Raw genomic sequence first — 7,242 nt, forward strand, 5'->3', positions numbered from 1 at the left:
TATGACACCATGGCAGTCCAAGTCATAAAGGCAAAATGTCACAGACATTTCCACACTTTCTTGGACCTTGGATCAGGGGTTGGCTCTTTCTCTGGCCTGCGTGAAGAGAGTCTGGAGTGGCCTCCGCCCCAGCATGTGGCTAAAAAGCAGAGCCTCCACCATGGAACGAGAAAAGAACTGTCCCGTTAAAATAACCTTGGAGTCACAAGCGTATCCTTTGGATGCCAGGAGAGTAGTTCTTCTGAGGGAGCTGGGCAGCTCAGCAGCCTTTCCTTTAGACACTTATCCTTGACTCTTGATTTTAAGGCAGAGTTTTGGTCAGTCTGGGCTCCTTAGCTATGGTATCATATTGCTCTTTCGAAGCTTCAAGGCGTTTGGTCCAATGGAAGTCAAGGATAAGTGTCTCTTCAAAAAAGGGAAAGAGCCTCCAAGCAGGAAGAGTCCAGTCTTTCATGGTGGAGGTTCCGCTTTTACCCACATGCTGGGTGGAGACAAGAAGGCCTTTTGTGAGGAGGCCACCCCAGACTCTCTTCACACAGACCAGGGAAAGAGCCAACCCCTGATCCAAGATCCAAGAAAGTGTGGAAACATCTCTGGCATTTTGCCTTTATGACTCTTGGATTGCCATAGTATCATATTGCAGAAGCAGAGGACCACCCCAAATCCGCCCCAAATCTCCATCAGGAGAGCACTCTGATGCATCTACACCCACCTCAGATGGATCAAACCTCCTTCTCTCACCATCTCCATTTATTTTCTGTCAAACTGTACAGAAGCCTACAAGCAAAGAAAAATAGTTGTGAAGACCATCTAGTTTATTACAAAGCTCCAGCTGGGCCCTCCCTTGGCAGGTCCACCCTCAAGCAGTTCCTCTTGTTTCTCCCATTGTCACATTCTGTATATCACATCTGCCTTAAGAGAAACTCTTGATTCTACAGCACTTGTACATTCCTGTACATTCCTCTTGTACAGCACTTGTACAAGAATGTACATTCCTGTACATTCTAAACATTTATTTTAAGGCAGTTTCACTCTTAAGGCAGAGTTTCATTTAAGTTTCCATTGACCATCAGTGCTGAAGACAGCACCTGGCTTGGGTCTATGTTCAGCACTTTGATTAAGGGAGGAAGGCTGCCTTTTAAGGGCAAGGGGGAAATGAAGAGCTTTCTTCCTCTTCTCCTTCCTTGCTTTGCTCAGCCAAAAGCTCCAAGGCATATGGCCCACTCTGAAAATGAGTCTCTGTACTCCACATCAGGCTATGCATCTACACCCATCTCTGATGGATCAAACTGCCATCTCTCACCACCTCTACTTATTTTCTCAAGGGTGAGTTTATTATCCCTGGGCACCTCCCCTTCAGGGTCTTCAATGAGCTCTCAACACCATCTCTCTGTTCATTGCTATGGTTTTCTGGATCATCTTTGCCCACATCAGTCCCCATAACCCCATGACCTTCCACAAATCTTCCACAACAAATCAAGTTGCCAACCAAATCTCAGCCAGTGTCCATTTCTGTGGGCTTCCGCCACAAATCTCCTTCACGACAGCACTCTGATGCATCTACACCCATCTCAGATGGGTTGAAGACCCCCGCTCTCTATTCACTGCTATGGCAGATATTCAATGTAAGTGGAGGTGGTAAAATGCACAATCAAGAGGAAAGAAGAAGTCATTTTCTTCAGCAAAAAAAGGGGACATTTTTAATTGAAGCATAAATCCTGCACTCCTATAACTTACAACTCCCACGTTTCGTGTGCATCTCCTTATTGTGTTTAATTTGGATATTACATTTTTCTTTCCCTTGTGAATTGTATTTAGGATTGTATAATATATATTGATAAAACTTTGCTATTGTATATGTTCTGAAATAAATGTGTATTTTTGTACTTGCAAAAAACGCTGCTAACTTTTTGGGTGGTTCGGGCTCTGGTGGTGATGTGTATCCATTGAGTAGTGTATTTTGAAATAAATATAACATTTTTGCCATAAAGCTGCTGGGATGAAAACTGCTGGGCAAATGGCATTGTTCTTGGCGACTTTTCATGTTTATCTCTTCAAAGAATGAGACGTTCCTTTGAAAATAGAGAGCACAATTCATAAATAATGCAGTCCTCACAGAAATAAATTGCAGTCATGCAAGAGTCCCCACACCATTGCTGGATATTCCTGAGGATGACTTGGAAGTTATCCAAGTAATATTGAGGGTGATCCATGTCCGGTCATCCTCTGGTTCAGTGAATATGATGAGGAGGTTGGGACATCCATCTTCAATTGCTGTTATAAAGACTTCTGGGTTTAAACAATCTGCTCCTCTCCTCTTCCCTTGGGGTGGCTTGGAGAAATTTGCAATATAATGACACATGTGGATGAATTAACATATATAAAAACTTAAAAACAATTGCAAATAAAAACAGTGTGTGTGTTTTTAAAAAAAGACAGAACAAAACTCTAAATATAAACAGTTTAAAAGAGCAACACATGCATAAAATCAACTCAGATCCAGAACTGATAGCAACTGGAATAAAGATTTTTGAAGCTTGTTGGAAAATGAACACCTTTAGCAGGTGCCAAAGAGCCAATGGAGATGATGCCTGTTTAACGTGCAATGGGAGGGAGTCCCCAAGAGTAGGTGCCACCACCCTAAAGGCCCAATTTTGACAAAGGACCCCTTGAAACTGGGATAGCTCAGGCAGTAGAGCATGAGACACTTAATCTCCAGGTTGTGGGTTTGAGCCCCATGTTGTGCAAAAGATTCCTGTATTGCAGGGGGTTGGACAAGACTAGGTGATCCTTGTGGTCCCTTCCAACTCTCTGATTCTATTATAGGGTGTTATCTGCAGGGTGCTCTCTCCTGTAGAACACAGCAATCATTATGTAGTGGATGGTGTAGCTACAAGGTCTTTATCACACTCGGCTCACAAGTTACGTTACCAGTCATTCATCCATAACTGAAAGTCTAAAATCGGTTTGTGTACATGTGAACTGAGTCCCCATCTATCTTTTCAGATTGCAAAACAGTGGCTCCTTCTCTTTCCCTCGCAGCTCCCTCTGGTACAATGGCTTCTCATTTCTGTTACCCCTCTTCACCTCTGCCTCCCCTTTTTGTATTACTTAAACCTTCCTGGAATGGTTTAAGTTGCTCTGCTGGAGTGACAGAACAACAGCCAGTGAAACACCCGCCTATCAAAAGCAAGAGGAGTCTTTTGGGCTGAGGGTGAAAGGCTGTAATCCTGGCACCAGTTGCTTCATGACGTTTCCTTGAAAATGTGAGGCTTCAGAAACATGGCATGCTAAGATTCTCATCATTTTAGCAAAGACTTCCTGAGCCAGGGGAGGGGAATGTTGTTTGGTGGGCTCAATGCAGCCTAAGTACCATATGTTTATCTGAGCATATGGAAGAATCCAGAAGGGATGTCTAGTTATCTTTTCTCATTGTAATAGTTTGGGATGGTGTCAAAATTTGTGGTAGGGGGAGCTGAAAAACTCATTCCTGATTTTCCAAGGAGATCTACTAAAATGGCTTAAAATTGTTTTGCCCTTTGTCTTGTTTCATGGGTTAAGGCTCTGTGTAGGTGGGAAATAGAGCTGACCCATGTGTGAGTGATTAAAAAAAAGAATTAGCTGAGTGTCTAGATTCAAAATGTGGGGCTTTGCACACTTTCCAGCAGGACAGAGCCCATAGCAGAATTTAAAACACTCTTGGAGTTAAGCAGCAGCAAAGTGTGGAATATAGATTGTTCATCCCTTTTGCATATCCTGTTTAGTCTGCTTTAAAGCTCTTGCCCCTCTACCCCTTTAGCAATGAACAGGCCACACACTGTTGAAAAGCTTAGAAGCTTTACTTATTAAATCCAAAGATCAGGTTCATGTGTTATTCCATGCAGCAGCAAGGATAACATAAGTAGATTACTTGTGTGCAACAAGCGGAATGTAGTTTCAAACATGCAGTCTGAACTTGGACCAACTTCAGACATGTCTGTCTTGGTCGGTTACATGGTGTGGAGAGAGTAAGAGAATGGGAATAGAAGCAGCTTCACTTCCTCACAGAGAAGAAGGGGCATGACCCAGCCAAGTCTAGGAACAGAACTCTACAATCTTAACCCCTTCATGCATTAACTGAGCTATCTCAGTGGTATGAAATTGGATCCCAGTTCAATTGCTCTTACATACTAGTCCAGGGGGTGGCTCTAGCTATGGTTGGCTTCCTCCTTAAACCCTTATGTAGAACTGCAGGGAGGGCCAAAGTAGGGCTGGTTGTCTCTGTCATTGACTCTGGTGCCATCTACAGTTAGCCTCCCTGCATTCCACCTACAGTTAGCCTTGTCCTGCATTCTAGCTCAGTGGGCAACCAGCCATCACTGTAGGAAAGCAAACTGTGTTTCTTCTGCTGGAAAAAAAGTATTGGTATAAAAAAAAAAACCAAAAAGAGGGAAGGCTACATCCCTAGTGCATACTGCCTGAGAAATCTCCACTAAAGTAGGTTCACTTTCATAGTTTCCTCAGGCAGAAATATGGTCTTTGAAATAGCTGGCAGGAAAGTCTGATCTTGAATTGTTGGCATCCATCTGTCTCAAGAGACAACTGAATGCGTCTCTCGGGGGAAGTCAGACCACTACATTAGGGTGGCCTCCCCAGTGTGTATAGAGGTCCTGGGCTGCCCAGGAAACAAGACCCCCCTCTTGACCTCGATGATGTGGTCCAAAGCAAAGCAGAGCAATACATTTGGCACCAACTTGGCTTCAGGACTTTCCCGAAGGAGGCGTACTAGGTGCCAACCAACCATCTTGGGGACTCCATGCCAGATTTGTGTAGGATTTACTCCTTAGTCTTTCCTTCTCCCAAAGATATCCCACAAGGCAGCGGATGTTTAGGGTCAGAGTTTTCTTTCTCCTGGATAGGCTACCTTTCCAGGTTGATGAGCCCCAAATGTCCCTCACTTCCCTCCAAACCACGTGCCTTCTTGACCAGTGAACCCAGTATTGGTCTCGTCTGCTCAATTGGTCAAAGCCTGTCTTTGCATGCAGGGGAAGTCCCTAACTCAACCATTGATTTGAGACCCAGCGGCTACCCTCACTTCGTTTAAATGGCCAGTCGAAGCCGTTCCCAGGGGGTGGCTGTTGTCGTATTCTGACAGCTTCTGGAAGCCACAGGTGAGAGCTGAGAGCAGGGTAGAGATCAAAGGTGGACAAACTACCCCAGAAGGAGCACAATATGTCCCCCCACCAGAGTTACTACCCCTCCCCTAACACAAAATTTACATCCCAAATGTGATGTAAATAAATATGATGCTCATTACTTACAAAATACTTTACATCCCCTGTTTCAAAGTACACTTCCTGTGCATTTATCAACATCAACTGCAACAGCAGGCGGGCACCATTGATCATATTTGATTAAACACAATATTAAGCACTATCACTATAAATGAAATGTGTTGTTTTTTATGTAAGGGGAGGGGAGGGCAACAATTTACCAGCCAGCTGATAATTACATACTTGCAAATGTATATAGCCTTGGTGCAGCATGCTGACAACATGTGAAATGTATTCTGGACTTGCGAAACTGTGATAGATTAAGAGGGAAGGTGGGATATCCATCACCCTCTGGCTGTGATGAAACAGACACAACCAGGCCAAATGCTTTGAAAGGAAAAACGAATTCTCAATACAAAGCCTGAGCAGATTCGGTGACTATTTGAGTGGCAATATTTGCTCGGATTTGTAGCTGCCAGGAGAAACATAACATGAATCCAGGGTCCTGCAGATTAAAACATTTTGCTGGCGAAACACAATAGGCCTATTTAAAGTGACGTTACAGCAAAATTATTATTTTATTTACTGAATTCCCATGCCGCCCTTCATCCAAAGATCAGAGGGCGGTTTACAATATGAAAACACAAAAATGCACACCATAGTAACAAACAAAAGCAATAAGCCACACACACAGTTTTAAAGGTCATTGATTGTTTACTTACCCCAAGGCCTGAGAAAGAAGGAATGTTTTTGCTTGGCGGTTAAAGCTGTGTAGTGAAGGTGCCAGGTGAGTCTCCCTGGGAAGAGCAGTCCACAAGCGGGGAGCCACCTCAGAGAAAGCCCATGCTTGTGTTGCCACCATCCGAACTTCTCACACAGGAGGCACATGAAGGAGGACCTCAGATGAAGAGCTCGGAGTCTGGGCTGACCTGTAGAACATCATCTTTGTATACGTGGTGCTCCAGCAAAGTTTACTCTGAATTTGTTCGGTGATGGTGATGATCAAGTGAAAACCACCTATCACATCATTGGTTGCTATGGGCCACAAGTGAAGAATATCATTATGATGTCATGCTATGAGGTCAGCTCTTCCAGATGTTAAGACTTAATACTGAACATGCAGTTGCAGCCTGACTTTTACTATCGCATCTAGTTTTGCCTGTGGTGAATTGTTCCGGCAATGAAATATCTAGCATTAATATTTGTTTTCTTTTATTTTGAATAGGTTAGTTTATATTTTCATAAAGAAATGGTTTTTTCTTTCTTTTGCAAATACAACAAGTGTTAATCTATTCCCCCCCCCCAAGCAAGTATGCCAAGGAAAACTTTAGAGATACTTCCCTTCTTATCTTAGTTTGGTAAAAAAAGAGAGAAAAATAGTAATATTTAAGATTTGCTCATCCTCCCAGCAGCCTCATTCCATATATGAGGAAATAGTAGACAAGAGGTTAAGAGCATTGCCTGAAGGCACATTGAGGGAATTGATGTGAAACCCAGCACTGAGTATTCGAAAACTTCACCAGTGTCTCCAGTTTTGACTTCTCCTCTGTAAAGCAAGGTCACTGTGATTAAGTATAAAATATGATTGCGTCAGAATTTCACTCCTGTGGCAACACTGGAACTACAGGAACATTCGGCAGAATGCATTTCATAACAGGTTATTTGACTTGAATAGTAAGTGACAACAGGATCAAGTGAAGGGAAATGTTTTCTGTGTTGAAAACGCGTCTCTTAAATAAGGTCACTGAATGGCTAAATTCTGGACTATTTAAGCTTGGCTACGGCTGGTTGTCCCCTAGAAACAGGTACCCGCCTACTTGTCCCCTAGAAGCAGTTGACATTTTCAGTCAAGCCACAGAAATATTTTGATGTGATGGAAGCCCAGGGCAGCCCTCCCGTTGAAGGGAAGTCCATGTTCAGCATACAATTCACATTAACAAATTGAGCTCATGTGCCAAGCTTAATAGGCCTCATGTGGTAGACGTGTCCC

At 43.4% G+C, this 7,242-nt stretch overlaps 1 long non-coding RNA gene across 1 annotated transcript; it reads right to left on the minus strand.

The window, feature by feature from the left end:
• Nucleotides 1-1,672: 1,672 nt before the first annotated feature.
• LOC309369403 lies at nt 1,673-6,288 on the minus strand. Its single transcript, XR_014168097.1, has 2 exons — nt 5,975-6,288; nt 1,673-2,072 (listed from the first exon to the last, which is right to left on the minus strand). It is a non-coding gene; the product is annotated as an uncharacterized lncRNA (long non-coding RNA).
• Between the last annotated feature and the right edge of the window lie 954 nt (nt 6,289-7,242).

Source organism: Podarcis melisellensis (assembly GCF_964234715.1).
Source record: "Podarcis melisellensis genome assembly, chromosome: 4".
In the NCBI taxonomy this organism is placed as follows: domain Eukaryota; kingdom Metazoa; phylum Chordata; class Lepidosauria; order Squamata; family Lacertidae; genus Podarcis; species Podarcis melisellensis.